This window comes from Mus pahari, chromosome 6 (assembly GCF_900095145.1).
Source record: "Mus pahari chromosome 6, PAHARI_EIJ_v1.1, whole genome shotgun sequence".
Classification (NCBI taxonomy): Eukaryota; Metazoa; Chordata; class Mammalia; order Rodentia; family Muridae; genus Mus; species Mus pahari.
This window is the reverse complement of record NC_034595.1, coordinates 83,987,079-84,009,456: the sequence shown is the minus strand read 5'-3', so window position 1 is coordinate 84,009,456 and position 22,378 is coordinate 83,987,079. Positions and strand designations below refer to the sequence as shown.

The following is a 22,378-nucleotide window of genomic DNA, read 5'->3' as shown; positions in this document are numbered from 1 at the left end:
CAGACATGACTGAGTTCAGGCCAGAGAAGACAGCAGTCTGACAGGGAAGGGAGGCTAGAGACTAGGCTGAGGTACAAGAGCCTCAAGAGGATGGTGGGCTGGACAGAGAGGGAAGGCTAGGCTAGGTGAGGGTCTCACAGGCTGGGAAGTGGGTGCCCAGGCAGGTGGCGGGTGGCTGGTGAGGGCAGCCAGTGCCTGAGTCTCCCGCCTGCTGACCCTCAAGCCTCAGAGATAACAGACCCGAATAGTGCTGACTTGCGGTTCAGAAATCCAATATCCTCCACGGCGCACTAATCGACTACCTGAGCCCCAGCCTGCGTGAGCTGCCCCGATTAATCCTGCGGCTCCACAGCCTTAATTAGTTTAACAGTTTCAGGGGCAGGAGAGGCAGGCAGTAGGGTCCTTAGGCCCATGGGGACACAGTCCTCATGCAAACCCTGTCTAGTACACTACCTCCTCAGACACACTCCTGCCTAGGCCCCAGAGGCCCCTTCCCACGCTCCCTGAAAAACACTGGGTCCCTTCTCCCAAGGCCCAGTTCTGAAGACTGGTTCTTGGGTCAGAAGGTAGGTCCTGCAGTACTAAGACACCCCCCCACACACTTGTCTGTGCTTAGGGCCACAAGTGTTTCCTCTGGCCAGCCTTTTGGGGACCTTGTGGCCCGAATGGGGAAGTCCCACCAACTGCCAACCACACACAACAGGGTGGTATGTTGTCTCTTTAGGGTGAGAGACAGGCCCCTAGCTCTCTAACAACATCCCAACAGCATGAGACACTCATGCATGCCACCGTCACAACAGTCAGAGACGGGCAGGCTGGCACTAAGAATCTCCCAACATGAATAGCTGAGCATGCAACCTGTTGCTTCCTTCAAAGTGTGAGATGGTCATATCTGATGCCCCCAGATGGCACAAGGCAGATAGCCAGTCGTCACCCTTAGACAGTGTGACTACCTAACCGGGCACCTCTTACCCATTGACAGGAAACCTGTCATAGACAGTGAACCAAAATAGTTCCCGCCATGGGAGAGGTCTCTTCCACCCACAAAGCATGACCAGGGACACAACCATGAGTCCCCATCTAGACATGACATCCCACCCACACCCCTACCCCAGCACTGTCACCAGTCTGGGCGGTACTGTCTGTCCTCTGCCTGCAGGAGCGAGTGTCACAGCTCACAGGGCATGAATGTCACCCCAGCAATGCTAGAACCGGGCATAGCCACACGTTGCCCCAGTGACAAACGCTTCTGGCCCCAGGAGGAGGTGGAGGCACACAGGGCTCTGGGTGTGACCTTGCTCCCTGGACACCAGGAGGGGAGGTACCGTGGCCTTCTGCCTGGGGAACCAGCAGCCAGGTGCTAAGAGGAGACTGGGAAGGAAGCTGTGCGGGCACACACAGAAATGTCACCTTCCCAACCTCCCGTTCCATTTCTAATGAACTCAAGGAGGGGGTAGGATAGTGGCTGAACTACCCTTTGCTGGGACGGCTGTCCCTCTCCACACTTCAGGCCACAGAACTAGGGACAGAGACAAGGAGGACAAAGTCCAGGAGCATGACTCACTAAGGGAACAGGCCCAGCCTGCTGGCCAGAGTGGTGTGGAAGGCTAGGAGCCAAGAGGCCCGGGTTCAAGTCTACGCTCCTCCCAGGCCAAGTTGGGTGACCTTGGAGCAGCAGCCCAGCCTCTTTGGTGGCGGGGAGAGAGAAGGGGCTGAAGAAATACTAGGGTCAGAAGCAGCTTTACAGAAGGGAAGGGAGCCGCTTCCACTCCTTGCTGTTTCTTCCTCAAGGGCCCTCATAAGACCACAGGACACAAGCAGAACAGGAAGAGAGGGAAAATAACTGGAGAGCTGAAGTCCCTCCAGGTACAGGCTAGACCAGCGTCAGCTGAACCCTGTCTCCACTGCCTGGCTTCCCATGTGGACTGGTTCTTTAAGGCAGCCCGAGATGTGGGGTGGGGGTGTGGAGGTGTTGCTGGATATAGGACAGACTGCCTTAAGCTAAAACCATGAGCTCAGACACAAGTCTGTCCTCCACCTCACCTTTACCCTCGACCTCACTTGGACTACCTTAGAACCATGGACCAGAGCAACAGCTCAAAGGGAAGAGAACACACTCAAGTCCCCTCCTGTCCCCATGACCCACAACAGCACCTGCTGCACAGGACTGAAGAACCCGAGACCGCAGTGTTCCAGAGCCCTACTGTGTGTCCAGAGAGGGACAGACCTAACCTGAGGTCCTGAGACCGCAGTGTTCCAGGGCCCTACTGTGTGTCCAGAGAGGGACAGACCTAACCTGAGGTCCTGAGACCGCAGTGTTCAGGGCCCTACTGTGTGTTCAGAGAGTGGTAGACCTAACCTGAGGTCACACAGCGGGACTGCAGCAAAGGCCACAACTTTCCTCAGCAACATTCTCAGAGCAGAGTCCTTCTAGCCCCTGGGGGTGGCTAGAGCTAGGGGGCCCTGGGGGACTTAGCAAAAAAACGTGGTGACAGATGGCCTGCCAAGGCAGCGGCGATCTGGGCGGCTGGCATGCATGCTCGCTCGCTCCCGCGCAGGGAAGCAGCTAATTTTAGCTGAGGCCTCCATGCCAGCTTTGCTCCCCCCACCCACCCGCCAAGGGGGCCCAGCATGCCTTGCGTGCAACCCGCCTCCCCTGGCACCCCTACCCCCCTACCTGACCCCTTTGGTGTCCAGACCCCAGGGTCCTAGAACTGTCTGCCAGACTAGGCCTTGCCACACCCAGAGGCCAGGGCTGAACCCTGGAAGCCCGGATCCCTACCCTAGGGCCTGTTTCCCTAACTCTTCACTGGGGGAAGATGACAGGAGGAAGGCCAGAGGCCGTTGTCCAGCCTGGGAGGGCTGGACACCAGGGGCTGCCAGCCTTGTGGAGAGGGACACTGCCTCCCTCTCGGCACTAGAAGAGACAGGACCTTGATTTCACCAAGACTGTGGTTCTGGGCAGCAGTCTTCCCGGTGCTGTGAGCAGCGAGTTACCCAAGCCTTTCCTTGTTCCTCATAAGGCTTTGTTCCAGGAACTCAAAGTACTTTAAAGCCACAGCTAGCGAGTATCAGGTCTGGAAACTGAGGCACAGCCTGAGATAGCCATCATATCGGGAGCAAAGGACAAATCTTAGGGATCAGTGCGGCCCAGGTACCCTACAAGATAGCAGGGTTCCTGTCTAGCTTAGCCCCTGGGAGTGCTCCTTTGTGCCGCATGGGCCACTAGAAGGGTGACCAAGTAGGAAAGGCCACCTTGTAACTGCAAAAGAGGCCTCAAATTCTTCATCTGGTACCCCATTTTCTACAGGCTCTTTAATCTTAGACTCTGCCCATTTCAAGTTCAATTACATATGCCCAGTGGGGTGCCCAGGGCATAGAGTTCCTACTAGAAAGGAGCCTTTCTTTGGGGTGACCCTGAAGGGCTACCCTCAGCTCTCTGGCCATTGGCTACAAGACAGATGACCAAACAAACAGGGCACAGAAAAGAGTCTTGAAAGAAATCTGAATTTAGAGAGAACCAACCGGTGAGGACAGAGAGTATGAGGAGATAAAGGCAGAGGCAGAGGAAGAAAAACAGCCTAAGGAGAAAGGGAGAAGGGAAGGGATGGGAAACATAGCTGCAGAGAGGTAGGGAGACCATGACAGGGGAGACGGCAAGAAACAGACTCAGGAAGAATGTGAAGAGGAGGGAGACAAAGACGAGAGAGAGAGAGAGAGAGAGAGAGAGAGAGAGAGAGAGACAGGATGATGCAGAGACAAAGACATATAGAGGGAGAGAGATGGAGGAGCTTGCCACAGACAGGCCTAGGCACAGCAACCCGGGGTGCAGGAGACAGAGGGACTGACACACCCAGAGACTAGCGGAGACACTCAAGAGGGTGAGATGCACTCAGAGAATGGGGTGAAAAGAAGGGGGAGACACTAAGTGATGGATAGAGTGTGGGGGGACAGCAGGAACAGGCAGGGGTGGAGGGAGGGGCGTGAACAGGAGGGGCGATGTCGCCAGAACTTGGGGGGGGGGGACGCACAGAGGACAGAAATGGAATGTGGCTCTGGGCATGAGGCTCACAGATGCATCGGCTCTGGTTTCAGCTGGGGCAGTTGGCTGCTTGGGGGGTGGGGGGGGTGGACAGGGCTGTCAAGGGAGGGGGGCCTGTTGCCATGGTGGCAGGCACGGCAGGGGCACAGTCTGCTGGCACTTGGGAGCTCTGGGCATGGTAGGGGCTGGCTAAGGGGGAAGGGGTGTGATGAAGACACTTGTCTCTGCCCTCAGGGCTCTACCAGGAAGTTTCCAGAGAGCAACTGGAAGATGCTGGGATTGGCCTGGTCCAATCCCAGGGAGGCCCCCTTCCCCAGGTCACATGTGCCATCCCCGGGTTGTCTCAGGATGCCCCCTGGGGATCTTCCTCTCCTGTTCCCTGCAGTCTGGCTGAAGATCCCACATGCTGCTGCTGCTTTTGCTTGCAGGGAAGCAAGATTGTGAATTCAGGATCTGTAATCCTAACGCAGAGCCCAGGCCTACCGGGCTCCAGTTGCCAAGGCGACGGTGGGTCAGAGGGCAGTGCAGGGCGCCCGTTCCTCCAAGTCAGAATCCCAATTGTTAAAGCCCAAGAATAAACAGCTGAAGCGGCTGGGGGGGGGGGGCGGGGGGTGTGCTGAGGTCTGCAGCGGCTCAGTGTGGTGTTGTCAAGCGAGATGTCACTAATTGTCTGAAGGAACGGGCTGAGGCAGCTCTTAACTGCTTCCGTGCCACCGGAGACACCTTGGCTGCTTGGCCCCATCCCCGGGGCTTCCCAGCATTCCACTAAGCCAGCCTGTGGGTGTGTGCTGGGGAGTGCTGGCCCAGCATGATCTCCGCCTCCCTTGCACCGAATCCCCACAGACTTTGGATCCCAACACTCCTCTTTGCCCAACTTGGAACCTCCCACCTGCAAGCTACATCTTTATGTCCCGAATCACTGGGCTCACAGTATTTCATGAAGTCCAGAATTGCTTCCCTTGGCCTGCAAATGCTCTCTTAGCTGCCCAAACACGGCCTCCTCTTCCCCTAGTCAAAGGGTCTGGTACAGATGTGTGGAAGGAAAAGATAGACACACCCAGTGCTCTCCTGTCCTGATGCTTGCAGGGAAGGATCGGGTTGAAGTCTCCCTGGCATTTCTGCCTGCAGCTCTCCCAGGCCTCCAGCACTGGCTGTGTTGCTCCCTGTGTGGCTCTGGGCAGCTTCCCTTCCATAAGCTCGTTTCCTCACCATCCATCCCAACCTAAACATCTAGTGGTGCCTTTTCTGACTCATGCCATGTCTGTAACCCTGTTCCGGAGCTCCCAATCCAGTTGTGAAAAGATAAATCACACACAGAACGGGCAGTGTCTAGTATCCTGCAAGCTGCTTCATGGAGAGCTGGTGTTATTGTTATACCTCAGCGGCTGTCCCTCTGTAGACATGCTGAGTGAAGGTAATGGAGGGGGTGCCTTTACTGGAGGTGAGGATAGATTCTGGCAAGGTTTTCTCCAGAAAGTAGTATCTGGTAAAATGGAGATAGGGACTAGAAAAAAAAACAGAGGCTTCCAGAAGCAGTCTTTTTAAGATTTTAAGCTGGGCCTGTGGTCTCAGGATCCCAGTTCAGCCTCTCTCACTGTAGGAGTGGGGCAAGCCTTTGAGGTCTCCTGGCTCCTCCTCAGTCCAGCCTGTTCTAGGATCTCCTGCTGACTCCACTTACTGCACTGGGAACTCAGGAGATCAGGCAAAGCTCCAAGGGGATGGTCCCACCTGGAGTGGCATCTCAAGGAGGGGGGCAGGGCTTTGGGCACACCAGCTCCTGACTCTTTTAGGGGACTTCAGTGCAAGTCTTCCCCCTGCCCAGGACGGGAGAGGGGACTCACAACACCCACACCACTCAGATGGATACCTGTGGGCAGAGGCACAGCCCATGGGCTGGGATCTGGGCTCAGAAACAGGGGATCCCCTAGAGAGAGCCCAGCCCAGCTGGGGGCTGGAAGCAGACAAAGACTGCTTGTTCTCACTCAGGATGCCTGCGCCTTCTCAAACATACCTACAGCCACTCTCTGGGGACACTTACACCCACAGAGCCACACAAGGCCTGCCTGCCAGGGTGGAGTGGGGGGGGGGTCAACAATAGGTACAGCCAACCCTAAACTGAACCAACAACCCTTACCTCACAGAGAAGGCCACTCACCTCATATTCCAACCAAGTCAGCTAGTTATGGCCCCACAGCCTGCGGTTCCTGAGACAGACCCAGCCAGTCTCAAAGCTGCCCTCTCCCTCCTATGGCTCTAGCTTACCAACTTCTCTTTAGAGTCAGCCTGGCAGCTAGTGAGATCTGTTATCATGCTTTTTATTTTTGGTAGTGCTTGGAATTGAACCCAGGCCGTCAAGCACGTTAAGCGCCCTGGTCCCAGGCCCCACCGCACCCGCTCACATTACTTTTCACTAAGTACCACCTACTCTGCCCCACTCTGCAGACAGGTAAACAGTAGCCCAAAAGCCTGCTTTAGTGTCTTTTAGAGTCCCCATCTCAATGCTAAGACAGAGGCAAAGATTTGAACTCAAGCCAAGCTTGATGTAAGAGCCCACATTCTTGTATTGTGTTCTCTCTGCCCCCTACCACAGCATCTTACACCTCCAGCACCCTACACCACATATATGACCAGATAGCAGAGACATGTCTGAATGGAGGTGTAATTCCCCATCCCACACACATCTCAATGCCAGTCTAGCACCAAGCTGGTAATTCTAACTCATCGGTGTCTCTGCTGTCCTACTCCATGCTGGCCCGAGGAATCTCATCACAGAGAGCTAGAGCAGGAGCAGAACCAGAAGAGGCCACCTTTAACATTTCCAGCAGGGTCATCTCTAACTCTCCTAATCCCAGGATGACAAAGCACTCTACACAGGCTGGGGTGCCTGACCCCATGGATCTAGGCACACATACCCCTCCACAGCCCCTGATGAGAACAAGTCTAAACAAACTCCTTCCCGGGGAGGCAATGTGTGACCCCAGAGCCTAGCTGGGGAGCGGGATCAGATGACTCTCTCCCTAGCAGTGCCCTGGACTCCTTGGGGCTGACCTTTCACCTCATCCAGGCGTGGACCCAAAAGGGGGGAGCCCAGGACTCACCTCCTGTTAACCCTCTGCATTCCTTATTTGATTCCTGGGCTCCTGCCAGAGCCTAGGGGGTCTAAAGAAGCCTAGGCAGGTATGGCAACCTCTCTCTAGCCTCCCACCCTCAGTGTCCAGTTTTCAAGGAGCTTTACAAAGGTGCACCCCTGCCCCTGACCATGCTGTCCTGCTGGGATCAGATACCTCGGCCCAAGCAGCTGAAAATGACCTGGGCTATTTTTCGCTCCAGGATCATGTTGCAACTCCCCCTGAGCTGGCTGTTTCCCACACCTCTCCAGACCATCACTGCCCACCCTCATCTCTCACCCATCATCACTGACTAACAGGATAGGAGGACTCTTAACTGGCCGCGAGGAGCCGCCAGTCATGGGGCTGGGCACAGAACCAGGCTCTCTGGGTCCCGCCCAGGTTGCTTTCTAACCGTTCTGCACAGCCTGCTCTGTACCCTAGATGCCAAAGCCTCTGACCCAGCCAACCTCCCCCAAGCACCAGAAAGTCACTCTGGAGACTCTGGAGGCTCCCCATAAGTCCCCGGGCCGCTCTGCATGTTAGAAACTGCCTCTGCTGTGCTCCTCTTTGTTTAGAATTGGTTATCAGGTCTGTACACCTATGCCAGACTCGGAGGGCTACCTGGAGGGGTTGAGGGTATAGCAAGTGGGGGCAAAGATGGGGAAACTGAAGCTTTCAAACTTTACTCCCAGCTGCTCCTTGCCCCCAGCTTCTCAGTGGAGTGCACACACACACACACACACACACACACACACACACACACACTATTCCATCAACTCCCTCCAGGCCTCTGCTCTTTCTGCTTTAAGCTTCAACCCTCCTGGGAAGGAATGTGACTGGTCAGGTCTGAGCTGACCATGAGTGGTTGGTTATAAGGCAATAGACATCATACTCCCATCCCCCCAACCTAGGGGAGCTCACATACCAAGGTGGGGGGGCAGTTTAACTAACCCCTTGCAGCCTGGCTTACAGAGGGTTCTATACTTCCTTTGACCAGCCCTATATATAGTGGTGTTTCATAGAGGGTAGAATGTGTTCAAGTAATAGGAAGGGGTCATCTGCCTGCCAGGCTAGTCCTCATTAAGAAATCCCTTGCTACCCTAAATGTTTTATCTCATCTCCCATAAGATGGGAAAACAGCCAGGAACTGGTGCTGAGGGCTGAGAGGAATCTTCGCGAACCCCAACCTCAGGAGTCCCTAGTCTGATGGGAGAAACACAACCCTGCCCCAAAAAGTCTGTTGGGGAGATCAGGCACAGAGGCTGGGACAAAGAGCTGAGAGCAAGAGAGAGCCCTGAGCTGCTAACACAGTGGGCGGAAGCCAGGGCAGGCAGGAGAGCCAGCCAGGTGGGGTCAGTCGGGGCAGGCCTCCCGGAGGCCCCTAGCCCTACACCCCTCCCCCCAGGCTCTGGAATCTCGGGGGTCAGGGCCGAGGGACAGCTCCACCCCCTGCTCCCCTCAGGCTCAGGAATTTCCACCAGCAAATGGGGGGTTGGGGGGGGAGGCTTCGGACTCCATCCAAGTTGGCTCCCACTGGATTTCCAACTGCAGCTACTCCTAGCCCCCACCTCCACCCAAGCCCCTAAGGCTGGCCCCCAGCCCTCTTCTCTCCCCCCGCCTGGGCTGGCATATAGTGTGCCAGGCGCTGGCAGAAAACAAACCCGCCGGGGTGGGTTTGCAGGGAGCGGGGTAACCTTGACACAGTTGCAGCCGTCGCTAATGGCAGACACACACTCCGCCTGTTCTGGGGGGACTGTTGCCGTTGCTAGGAAACCGGCAGCCGCGTGAATGGAAATGGGTCAGTAAACCTGGGGAGAGATAGTGTGACACTCGAACCACTGCAGCTGCTCCAGCCCACACCGAAATCCCTCCTCTTCAATATTTATCACTCCCGCCTGGGCCCTCAGCTCCTGCCAGACCCGGCACCAGCCTGGCCCTCAGGATCTCCCCAAGGCCTGATAAGGATGGAGGGAGAGAAGGCGATGGTTGTTGGGGTGGGAGGTGCCTCGGGATGGAACTGGTTCTGGAGAAGATTGAACAGGAAACAGAATCTAATCCCACGGCGGGGAAGGGGTTAAAAGGTCAATTCACGCCTGTTCCTGACTTAGGCACCGTGGTAAAATTACAGTGAGTGAGGCCTAGGCCTGCCTGTTACCTACACAGGCACTAGAAGGGGCAGATTTCCAGCCTCTCTCCACCCAGTTTTAGGACCTCCCTCTGGATAAGAGCTAGAGTAGAGGCACCCAAAAAGCCCCATACAATCAGATGGCATCCCAAAAGATCAGGGACTGCCTACTCTCTTACGACACACCCTCCAGATAGTCACTGCTCAGGAAACCTTGACAACAACCCCACACAGAATCCCTCACAAGAGAACTGCAATTCCGAACAGTGCAAAGAGGGCGAGCCTTCCCCTCTGCTCGAGGCTGGAGCCTGGGCAGCATAGCCTCCCTTCCTCTCCATGGCCAGCCTCCTTGTCTAGAGCACACCCTGATCCACTGTCACTGAGATGACTCTTCTGGACAGCACCCCATCCCTAGCGACTTACTGGTCCCTGTCACACATTCCTTTCCTCTTATTCTAGAGCATCTCTCTCTCTCTCTCTCTCTCTCTCTCTCTCTCTCTCTCTCTCTCACAGGAACATAGAAACCCTGGGAGGCAGCAACACTGCTCATTTGGGGAACAAGCCCCCTCCACCCACCATGATTCCCGTCAGCATCCCTGAAGAGTGTGTTTCTCTAAGGAAGGTGCTCTACCTTGCTCGCTCTCAGGGAGGTGTGGGGGATACCTTGACAGGGTTCTCCCAGACAACTTGGTTCTCTGTGTGCTATCTCCTAGGACGCATCAGTCAACACAGGCTTGGAGCCTGTCAGAGCTAGAAGGTGCCTGAGGGAGTAACCTATCCAGCCTGTGTCAAGAAGAAGGGAACAGAGACACAGAAGAGAAATTGCCTGCTCAAAGTCCCACAGCTTAACTGTAGTTTTTCAATCCATTACTGTGAGCCCTCTGTGGGTCTGAGAAACTTGCCAGATATATGCATGTGCATTTGTTTTTTCCAGACAGGATTGCTTTGTGTAGCTCTGGCCGTCCTGGAACTTACTTAGTAAACAAGACTGGCCTCGAACTTGCAGAGATTCGCTTCCCTCTGCCTCCGGAGTGCTGGGGACTAAAGTCGTGTACCACCACTGTCTGGCTTGCTTGCGCATTGTTAACTTCTGATGGGACCTGTTTTACAACCTTGCTGCCTACTCCCTAACCCAAGCTGCAACACTTTCTGATTCCCAAACAGGCTGTCTCTGTGTGGTAGCTCAGAGTGGGCTGCACTGGACTTCCTGGCCCAGCCAAAGGGCAGGTTCCTGAACTCTGTAACCAGACCCCCAGCGTACTACTAGAACCCAAAGGTTTCTCTAGCCCATACACATAGCATTCAAGCAAAATCACTTTATTTCCAGGGAATCCATGTCCCGTATTATTTAAGTAGATCTCTGCCAGGATGTCCCTGGGACGTTGAGTTGGATGAATTGAAGAGATAGGTGTTCGAGGTAGTTTTATTTACCCACATATAGTACCTGGTGGTGTTGGGGATTTAAATGGAAGGCCTTGGGCCTGATAGGCAGTTCCATCTCTAGCCCATTCTGCAGAAAGGCAAACTTGAGGTTCAAGACATCAAGTTTACAGTCAAATGTAACCTTTGTTGTTTTGAGATGGGGCCTCACTGTGTGTGTAACCTGGCTGGCTTCTACGGTACAGGAGATCCATCCGCCTCTGCCTCCTAAGTGCTAGGATTAAAGTCCTTCAACATCAGCCCTACTGAAAGGAATCTTGGGCTCCTTCCGGTGTACTAGTCTTTCTCAATGGAGAAAGGCCAATCAAACGGAAAACAGAACCAGGGTAGGTGGGGGTGGGGGAGAAGGTGTGAACAACAGGTCCAGGTGTACTTCCTGGGCTGGAGTGGAGCCTAGAGGAATTTGAATTTGAATCTGCGCATCTGGCAGCGGTGGGGTAGAAAGAGAGCAAGGAGCCCCAAAGGGAGAATCCTACTGACCTTAAGCCGGCCTGGGCCTTACACCTGGAGACGCGAAGCTTTGTCCTCTGCCAGCCCCACCCCCCAGCGGAACAGTGGGAGCATCCGGAGGGGACCAGCCCCCACCTTGGGCATCAGTTTCCAGTCCACTTAGAACAGGCTGGGGAGGAAAGACTAATACATTGTGCCCAGAACTGGTTTCCAGCACCCAGTACTTACAAGGTCTCTTACCCCGGGTAGACAGCTCTACCTGAACCTAACAACAGTAAGCACGGGTTTAATGAATAAATGAACACTCATTGAAACCAACGGCTCTCCCTCTCCATCCTTCTCACGAGACACCGATTACCTCGGGAAACCACGTTCTACAGGGGCCAGTGGAAGGCCGATGGGATTAATGCTTTAGGGGTGGCCTCTATCCTCCAGAAAGCGACTGCTGTTACTCAGGTGTCCTTACTACGAGTGGGCCCCATACTAATTGCTTTACACGTGCATCTTTAAGTCCCACGAGGCCTAGGTGTTTTTTTTTTTTTCCAGAAAAGTCAAAGGTACACTCAGGAGTAAAGAGACTTGTCTGAGGACACTGGACAGTGCAGGGCAGAGAAAGAATCAAACCATGCCTACCACCGATGCTTCGGTTTCACGCGGTGCGGTAAGCTCGGTGGGAGCGGGAATTGTAACTGAATCGGGGCCTTCTGCTGGGAGTGGCCAAACGGTTCATCCGTCTCCATCCGTACTTTGCCAAAAGGTTCTAGAATTAGGCAAAGTTGTGGGGAAACTAATCTCTGAACACACGCGCGCAGCGCGCGCACACACACACAAACAGTGAAATTAAAAAAAAAAAAAAAAAAAAGCCCTGAGAGGTCACTTACCAACTCCCCTGGCTTTCGGGGCTCCGGGAAACGGGACGCCTTCCCTCCCGGGTCCCTTTTCTGGACTCCCTGACCCGCAAGGTGCAGAGTTACGCCCCAAAGCAAGCTGCTGCCTGAGTTGGGGAAATCATTCAGGATGTCCCCAGCCGTCCGCGGTCCACCGGCTCGGTCGTTGCGAGGAGGAGGGGGCCTGGGAGCGAACGGCCTCGCCTGCCTCCAGCAGGGAGGCAGCCCTTCGACGCCTCGGCTCGAGCAGGAGGCGCGGGTCTGCCGGCCGAAGGAAGCCGCTGCCGAGTTTTGCCGCCGACGCCGCCGTCGCCCCTCGAGCTACCTGGCCGCCCGGTGGCCGCGCCTGCGCCCCCGCCCCCTCCCCAGGAGGCCGCAGGGCTTCTGACTCCGGCGGAGGTGACGGGGCCGAGAGGGAAACCAGGCGGCGGGGGGAGGGGCGTCGCCTGCACCTGGCCCCTGTCCGCCGCCCAGGCCGGGGAAGGGCGGGCCTGGACCCCCGCCAGCCCCGAAGGAGCGACGGGGGAGGGGAGCCTCCCGCCTCGCCCGGGGGAGGTCCGGGACCGGGGCGGGGACACCTCCCACACCCCCGGAGCGGCGACGGCGGCTGCGGCGGAGACGCGTGCGGGGGTCGGCCGGCTCGGCGCCCCCTTCCCGAGCCGCGCTGGGCCGGTTCCCCCGGCCGCTCGCGCTCTCCAGCTGCAGGAAATTCCAGAAGCTCTCCATCATCCCGGCGCAGCGCGCCGCCCGGGCTGCCAAGGCTCCCCGAAGGACAGCCACATGCCGGCCCGCCGGGCGAGCGAGCGAGCGACCGTGCGGCCCGCCCTCGCCCCCACCCACAGTCCCACACTCGGCGAGGCAGCCACGTAGCCCGGCCCGCCGCTCCTTCCCGCGCCCCGGGGACGGCGGAATGCGTCGCAGCCCCAGCCGGGGGCTATTTTGAGCGGGAGGGGAGCGGCCGGGCCGCGCTGTTTTCGGCTTTTTCCTGGCCCCCGTCCCGCTAGCCGGGGCCCTCGGCTACCCGCGGAGGAGGGACACGTGGAAGGGGAGGGGAGGGCCGCTTCGATCCGGCTCCGGGCTGGGGAGGGCCCGGGAGACACCCGGCCGGACTCGCTTGCTCTGGGGGGTCGAGCGGCAGAATTGCTAACACCGCCTGACAGCGGCCGGTGGCTGCGAGGCGCCCGCTACCTGCACGCCCCTCCTCCGGTGAGCGCCCGCGGCCCGGGCACTCCCTCCCCAGCGGCGGACTCAGGTCTCACTGGATAGCGCCGCCGAGCACCAGTGGCCAATCACCGGCCTCGATTTCCTTACCTGTAAGTTGGGATGAGCTACCCGGCTTTATTCTGAGGGTACCTTATTCACTTTGCCGTGCGGCCTTTTCCTGAGCAAAACTTTTTTGGGGGTGGCATTTATTAAGTGGGAGGGATTTAAAAAGCCCCCCTTTCAGAGGAAAAGTGCCGTACACCAAAACAGTGTATTTTCATACAATACATTTACATCTAGCGCCTGCTTCATATTAGTGGCCAACAGCATGTACACTGGCTCTGCATTATCAAAAAGCATTAACTCCGTTAAGGTCTCAATAAAGATACAGTGTTGTTTTTTGTTTTTTGTTTTTTTTTGCCGGAGGAAACTGAGGTTCGGTAGTGACCTGCCAGAGGTTAGACAACAGCACAGCCCAAAGTCAGACAAACTGGCTTCAGAATATTAATTACTGACATAAATTAATTACACCTTAAGCCCAATGTGTCAGAATAGGTACCCAATAGAGATCTCCCATCTCTTTAGTACCCTGCTGCAACTGTTGAATCTGTTCAGCACCTGCTGTGGGACAGCTAGAGGGTCTCTGGACAGTGTCTAAAAATGGGTACCAAACTGGATGTCCAAGACTTCTCTCTGCTTTCCAATGCTCATCTCAGAGTACTTGGCCCCTGAAGTTAACTCATTTATCATATTCTAGACTCAACCCAGCCTCAGAGGTAAGGGGTACAGAAATGAGGAGATATGACACAGGGAGGGGGGTAGGGCATCCTCACAGAGCCTAGAGATGCTTCCTGCTCCCTACACACACACACACACACACACACACCACTCCAAGCAAGGAAACACAAAGGTTGGCAGTCACATATCACCCCCCCCCTTTCTCCCGCCCCGGAAACCTGGCAGTTTATTTCTGTCTCCGGGTCCCCTGTTTCCATAGAGTCAGTCCAGGAAGGCTGGCAGCAGCTGGCTTAGAGGGGCAGGGTTTCTGCTCCAAGGGTCCAGCTGCCACCCTGCCCTCCCCCACCTACCAGGCCAGGACGGACTCCAGAGTCAGGGGTGACATTGGGATGAAAGGAAGGAGCTAAGAACCAGTGCTCAGAGGTGATGCCAAAAAGCCCTGAGGCCTGGAGCCACAGTAGAGGTTCCACCTGGGGCCAGTTCCTCAGAACCCTGAGGGAGGGGAATCCTTTCCCCTCAACCCACAGCCCAGGTGCCGGCTCCTGCTGGGCCAGTCTATACCGGTGCAAATTGGCTAAAGGTGTAACCCAACACTTCAACCCTATTTATTCCAGATAATTCTGCCTGGACCCTAGTCCCAAAGAAAAGGCTGCCACCTGTCACACGTGGCTTCTGAGTGCTGAGAACACTGTTAGTCTCCAGTGAGAGATGGATAAAATATACAGCAGACACTCCAGTCCTGCTATTAAAAAAAGGAAAATAGCTCAGCAATCCTGTAATGATTCTATGTTGATATGATCCTATCTTTGATATGCTGCGTTAGATATGACACATTAGTGAATGGATTTTGCTTCTCTTTCTTAGAGCCCCCAGCCTGCTGGCACATGCCTGTAATTCCAGCATGTGGGAGTCTAAGAAAGGGTCTTAAGTTTGAGATGAGGCAAGCCTGGGCTACATTCCAAGCCTCCTTTTTGACAGAGACACCCTGTCTTAGAAAAAAAAAAGTGGTTGCATGCCTTTAATACCAGGACCAGGAAGGTAGAGGCAAGTGGATCTCTGTCGAGTCCAGACAGAGCTGTGCAGTAAGACCCTGCCTCAAAAACAAACAAACAAAACAAAACAAAACAAACAAAAAAAAACCCACAGGTATTAAAAAATGTTTACTTCCATCCACTGTGCTTTATTATAGTGTGCTGTTCTAGATCAGATGATGGCTTATGACCAAAATTCTGCCAACTCCAGATCAGTATCTGTAGCTGTCAGATCACCCACTTCCCCAATCCAGACCACAGCCTTATGCAGGGGTCTGAATCTCAACACCCCATGCTTCCCCAGCCCAGCTTTCTGTGAATTTAGGCAAAGCCAGAGATTTCTAAGTATGTTCAGCCACTGTCAAGTTTTCGGTTGTTATAGCTTCTTTTTTTTGAGGCATGACTATATTCTGTAGCCCAGGCTGGTGTGGAGCTCACTACAGAGCCTAGGCTAACCTCAAACTCAACATCTCATCTCGTGCCTGGACTTTCCTGGTGCTGGGATTACAAACAGGTGCTCACCCTTGACTCTAGTCCAAGATCACCTTCCAGATCAACCTGCCCGATACATCAGACTTATTTGCTCAGAGATCACTAATATTAGTTTAAAACCTGCACATCCTTCAGAAAGAATAAGGCTTTTCACCGGGAGTTGGCAAATTACAACCCATGGGCCAAAAGCAGCCTGTGTCTATTTTATAAGTGAAGTTTTACTGGCACACAGCCTGGTCATCTGTTTATGCATTGTCTAAGGCTACTTTCAAGGTACCACAACAGAATGAATGGCCTACAAAGCCTTATAACTTTTACTATCTGACTCTTTACAAAAAGACCTTTTCTAGACAGCCAAGTCCAATTCCCCACAAACCCGTATTCCAGCCTACGGAGCTAAGCCCCATCACTCCTGGCTGTGCTTGATGGAGCCCAGTGAGAACCTAATACTGGTCCTAATACAGAGTCCACTGTAATCTCATCGGACGGACCCCAGGCGTCTTCTCTGGAATGGAGTCTCTACTTCTGCATTCCCCTGGAGAGTTCAAGGCCCACTGGCAGTTCTCAGTGGCCTTGGCACAGGGAGGGAGGGAGGGAGGGAGGGCAGATTCCAGCGACAGCACTGGAGCTGAGTCAAAGGGTCAGGGATAAGGGCTTCTCTGCCAGCCAGCTCAACATAATCAGGTCATGAAGTTAGAGGAGCCTACACTCCACCCTTCCCCAGCAGACGCCATTAGCCGTAGGATTCTACAAGGCAGACTCTGGAAGCCAGGCCAGAGAACTCTAAATGAGATGCTCCTTCTCAACTCTCACCTGGATCACCTGATGCCTCTCCCGTCTCAGGGCTAAGCTGGCATTGATGCAGCCCTTTTCCCTACCTCTTGTCTTCAATTTCTCCATGGCCTTTAAGACTCCTCCCAGGCCTGTCCTGGTCCCTGCCATTCCTCCCCACTTGGTCCTAGAATCCTGAGCTAACCGTAATGTCCGGGCTGACGAACTCAGTCTCCCTTTGCAGCTGTGATTCTGAGCCAGTCACTCGGCCTCTGTAGGCTTCCTTAGCTACAGATCCCAACGAATAATGGTATCCGTCCCATATGCTGTACATAGCTTTAACCAGGCTGCGAGGCAGAACGCTTCATGCAGCGCCTGGCCCAGAAGCACTTGGCACTAGTGCCACTCTTAATCACGCTGACCCCCCCCCCCCCAGCTCAGTTCATGGATTTTGTCACAAAATGTTAGCCAAATCATTCTTATATTTATCTGCAGAGAAGGCCCTAGCTCTGTCATCTTCTCAAAATGGATCCTTAGCCCCAAAGTTAAAAATCTAAATGAGAAAACAGGTATATAGAAGAAAGGACCCATGCTAGGAAGGACCAAAGGGCAATGTCCGAGAGTACGAGATCTCAGGTCTCATTCTTTTCTGCCAACCTAAATGTCTCTGGCCTGACCTCATCACCTGCTCGGCTGCGGAGGTTCCTCGATGGGCTTCCCACCCCCATCTCCTTCAAGGACTGTCCTGTGTGTCCTCACGTCCCATCTCCTGACTGTGACTTTGCCTTAGTGCTGATGACAACTTCAAGGCTGAGGTCCCTGGCTTGACATTCAGTGGCCTTCACAGCCGACCTGGGCCCTGCTGATTTCTTCATCTCCACCCATCTGAGTGCCACCCACAGACTCACTCAGTTCTGGACAGATCTGGCCCTGCTGGCTGACACCCCACTCCCCCCCCATATCCCCCCCCACCTCAGGTCTGGCCGGTTGCCCCTGCTGTGTGTGCCCTTAGGGTTATTCCTTGTTCAGCCTCTCTCAGCTCACCCTGAACAGAGCAGGCTGAAGTGTACTGACCATGCGAAGTAGGCCACTTCTGTAACTGTCCAGCTAGGCTCCATGTCTGGCCACTGGCTTTACCTTAGCTTTCTCTCTCTACTCCACTCTCATTCTGCCCCCTTGCCACAGGGACTCTCAGGGAATCAAGGGTAACTCTGTTTGTTTGTTTGTTTTTTTCCCCTTTGAGCTTCAGTGTCCCCCACCTTACTAATGGGAACAGCAACATCTACACCTCACATGATATTCATGAAGGATAAATCACTTGTAAAGTGTGTGCTGGGAGGAGGGGGGTTGTTCTAATAAAATTTAACAATTCTAAATCATCACCACAGCCTCTATCTGTAAGTTTATTTCAAATTATCATCTGTGCCAAGAGTGATGGCGTGCATCCACACTTCCAGATACTCAGGAGGCTGAGGCAGGAGAGTGGCCAGGTGTTCCACAGCAGCCTGGCCAACTCAGTAAGACCCTTGCTTCAAAAATCCAGCTGGGTGGTGGTGGCACATGCCTCTAATCCCAGGATTTAGGAGGCAGAGGCGGGTGGAACTCTGAGTTTGAGACCAGCCTGATCTACAATTTTAGTTCCAGGACAGCCAAGACTACAAAGAGAAACCCTGTCTCAAAAAACAAAAGTTATGGGCTGGTGAGATGGCTCAGTGGGTAAGAGCACCCAACTGCTCTTCCGAAGGTCCGGAGTTCAAATCCCAGCAACCACGTGGTGGCTCACAAACCATCCATAACAAGATCTGACGCCCTTTTCTGGAGTGTCTAAAGACAGCTACAGTGTACTTACATATAATAAATAAATAAATCTTTCAAAAAACAAAAACAAAAAAAACAAAAGTTATATATTCAGGACACCCTTGCAATCTTGTATGCCATAAGTGCACACTGCTTCTATTTCCTCCTTGGAACTTCTAGTAACCTTCTAACTACACACACAAACACACACACACCACACACGTTCTTGTTTGTGTTGGAGACAGGGTCTCACTATATAGCCCAGGTTGTCCTTGAACTCATGATGTTCTTTCCTTAGCCTTCCAAGGGGCCTAGCCAGCTAACAAACTATACATTCTACCTGCCTGTGTGTGGATTGTTTTACTGTCTGTGTAAATTTGCTGAAAGTAGAGGTTTGGGGGTTGTTTTGTTAATACATCAATTCTGTTCTGTACTTTGTGCCCTAAAACAGCCTAACCCTTGATGTGCACTGTGTTGCCTGAGGTTGAAGGAGCCATGTCAGCCCGTGTTCCAGGCACTATACTGCTCTCGGGCCATCTTGTACTCAAAGACAGTGGGCAGGAGGCAGCTTGGTTAGGCTACCTCCAGAGCCCACCCTGTTAATAACTATGCAATACTTCCTTTCCTGATCATGAGCCAAGCCTCTTACTGTCACCCATCAAATGGCCCAAGGCCACTAGCCACCCCAACCCTTCTTTACTAAGCCATTTCCTCCCATTTCTCAGTCCTTCATTTCAGTCCAGAGTAGTGGCTCACACCTGTAAGCCCTAGGAGGCCAATACGGGAAGTTGCCAATGCAGCAAGTTCAAATTGGAGGACAGTCTGGACTGCGCAAGTCAGTCTCCCCACTCCCTTCTCCCCTTTTCTCTTCTGTTTGAGCATGAGCACGAGCGCCCCCCCCCCCCCCGCAAGAGCACGCACACATGCGAGCGTCTTGTCCTTCTTGTCCGCTTCCGTTTCTTTTTGGCTATTCTAGTCCCCAGTCTCTCTCCTGACAAGGGATTCCTCCTTCCTCTGCTGGCTCAACCCCTACCCCCACCCCAGCCCCCAACTAGCTTGATTGAACTAACTTGACTGTGATTAAGAAATGTAGCTCCAGGCAACCAGTGATGGCCCAGGTCTTTAATCTCAGCATGTAGGAAGCAGAAGCAGGCTGATCTCTGAGTTCCAGGAAATCCTGGTCTTCAGAGTGAGTTAGGACAGGCTGGGGCTGTGTAGACAGACTTTTTTTTTTTTTTTTTNTNTTTTCAAGACAGGGCTTCTCTGTGTAGCCCTGGCTGTCCTGGAACTCACTCTGTAGATGAGGCTGGCCTCGAACTCAGAAATCCGCCTGCGTCCACCTCCCAAGTGCTGGGATTAAAGGCGTGCGCCACCACTGCCCGGCTTGTGTAGACAGACTTAACTCCGAAAGGAAGGGGGGGGAGGAAGGAAGGAAGGGTAAAAGGAAAAGGAAAAGGAAAAGGAAAAGGAAAAGGAAATGGAGAGGAGAGAGAAAAGTTAGCCCCATCCCTACTAGGTAACTCTTTTTTGACTTTGTTTCACGTGTGTGAGCACGTGTGCACACATGTGTGATTTTCTGATTAGCTGTGTTACTTGGGGGATGTCACTGTACCTCTTGGAACCCATTTCCTACCTTCAAATGAGGATGATACACGCTCTGCCTCCTGAGTGTGGAGCTCCACACTAAGCCCTCGGTGAACACCAGCCCACACTGTGACATTTTATTGTGTAGCTCATCTCCGTCCAAAGAGTGTCAGCCCGCTCAGTTCTTCCTTTCTGAACGGCTCCCCTCCACACACTTCTTTCCAAATTATGATGAAAAGAAGACAGCTAAAATGTTCAGTACCTTACTCTCTGTAGTGGTTGGAAAGTCGTGTGTTACCCAAGAGGCTCTTTGTATTACTTGTTTAACTAGATCATCACTCTCAAGAGGTGGGGAGAGCTGCTAATATGTCCACTTGACTGACAATCAAGGCCACGTACCATAAGCAGGACTCAGAGATTTTGTTTTATTTCTATATCTGTTGTATGTGTGTGTGGATGCCTTCAGAGGCTGGAAGACGGCTCTGGATTCTCTGGATCTTGTGTGGCTACAGATGACTGTGAACTGCCCAACATGGGAACTGAACTTGGATTCTCTGGACTAGCAACAAGTGTTCTTAACTCCTGAGCCATCTTTCCAGCCTCACTCCTAGGAGTTAAAACCGGGCACTGCCTCGGCCTGCCCTCCTGCCCTCCCTCCACCTCGCCGTTCCCTCCTCCAGAGCTCTGGGGTGGGGCTTCCTTTGTTCAGGTGTGGGGTCTGAACACGCTAACCTCTGCTTTTGAGCTCAAACCCTTTGCACTGGACCTCAGCGAGTCTAATAAAACCCTAAAGCATCGGTCTTGTAATCTTCCTCTTGACAGAAGAGGAAACTGAGGCTCAAGAAGTAACTGTAGGCAGCACAGGATCCAAATCTATAAACTCTCAACTCTGGACATTGAGATAATTTTTCTCTCGCTGTGTGACACAACCCTTGAGAACCAGTCACACACATCAATGTTATTCCTCCAGCGTGACAGGGAACTTTCTGAGGACAATCGATTCTCCTGGGCCCCCTCTGTAGCCACCACTGCAGCAATAGAGCTCTGTTCCACCAAGGATACCTCACCAGGGATGCCTGGTGCTCTCTACTCCTGTGTCCTCCTACTGGCTTTGAGCTGTGGGCTATCTCTGCCCTTTCAAATATCCGTGATGGTGAAGTCTGCCTTTTAGCCTAGATGGGATGCTTCCCAAACACACCTTTTCTCTGTAAGTTCAGGACTCCCCCCTAACTTAAAGCACCACGGTAGTAGGGTGGGGGAGAAGGATAATATAGTGGTTCAAAATGAGAGCCTTGATTCCAGTGTCCCAAGTTCAAAAGCACTGGCTTCATAGGACAGCGCTGAACAGGTCTTGAAGCTCTTCCAAGCCTTGCATCTGTGATACAGGATGTTGTACCCCTGCCCCATACCCTCTCCCTCCACCTGGGAGATAAGTTAACAAGATTTGCCCAGGTAAATGCCTGAGACTCTGAACAATACCAACCCCTACAGAAAACTATGTTTTCAAGTTTATAAATTACGAACCCTGAGAGATTAACAACACTGTAGTAGAATGCTTACAATAAAATAACTGCAACGAAAGTACTTAAAACTTAAACTTAAAACTGTTTATTTCTAGAATCTTCCATTAATAGTTCTGGACTCCAAGTGATCACAGTTAACTAAAAGAAGTAAATCAGGCCATGGGGAAAGGGGGAGTGGAGGTTGCAGACAATGTATAAAAACAAGGACAACAGAGGTGATGGCTATGTGAATATCTACTTGTAAAATTCTAAGTGTTTGCTAAGTAAAAGTTGAGGGTGTGGGAGCAGCTCAGTGGAACAGGATGTGCTCAGTGTGCACGAGGCTCTGGGTTCAACTCTCAACACCAGAAAGAAGTCCTTAAGGAAAGCAGGACTATCCTGCTGTGGAAGGCCTCTCGAGGATGACCACACAGCACACGCAGAAGGCTCAGGAAATGGAGAGCGAGCAGAAACCCTATCCTCAGGGAAGCCACTGTGACTCCCCAGCCCCACATCCTCCCAAGTCATCTGTTCTGGCCTCATCCTCCAAGAGGTCAGCGAGGTCGCCAACTGTTAACCCTTTCCACCCAAGAAAGGTTTACTGCCTGAATCCAGGACTTGCTTCTCTTAGTTGCTGTGTGACCTCAGGCAAGTAAGTCACTTGGCCCTCTCAGAAGCCTCACTTTCTTCACACTGACCAGGGGTAATCCTGTCCCCTATCACCGATGATTGAGGTCATAGCCACGGACGGTCACGGGTGCTTGGTCATGCACCTAGAAGCCTGACCATACACCGAGCATGTCATCTGACTGCCAGGTAGGGCAGAGAGCTATTGGTAAAAACTGACCTCCTCCTCAACTGACATCAAAAATTCAGCCTCAAAATACCACCCAGAAGGCACCTTCCCTCCTACAACCCCAGGGACCCACAAACTGTTTCCTGAAGAACATAGGCAGATTCAGGTCAGGCTTCTCAGGGCCGCAACACTATAGCTACAGCCCCATGCTGACCTGGAGGGGAAAGGGGGTAGGGAGAGCCCCTTGGGGAAGAAGCAGGGGCCATGGGGGACACCCTGAGATAGCAAAGGTAAAGGGGAAACCTGCTCCCCAGAGCCTCTATTTCCCCCACAGCTAGCCCGGTATCACCTGGCCAGGCCTTCTACCCCTCTGAAAGGCAAGAGGAACCACTGGCAGCAAGTTAGAATAA

General features: G+C 53.5%; 1 protein-coding gene across 9 annotated transcripts in view; it reads right to left on the bottom strand.

The window, feature by feature from the left end:
* Ahdc1 (AT-hook DNA binding motif containing 1) overlaps nt 1-22,378 on the bottom strand; it is a 65,775-nt gene that overhangs the window by 25,150 nt on the left and 18,247 nt on the right. Inside the window, exon 1 of one of the 9 annotated variants that reach the window (XM_029539441.1) lies at nt 12,049-12,601. The exons of 6 other annotated variants lie outside the window; for them this stretch is intronic. The gene's annotated coding sequence lies outside the window, so the exon portion shown is untranslated. Of the gene's footprint in view, nt 1-1,124; nt 1,148-6,197; nt 6,426-12,048; nt 12,602-22,378 lie in introns of those variants that run through there. 2 more of the 9 variants (XM_029539442.1, XM_029539443.1) reach the window with 2 other exon arrangements.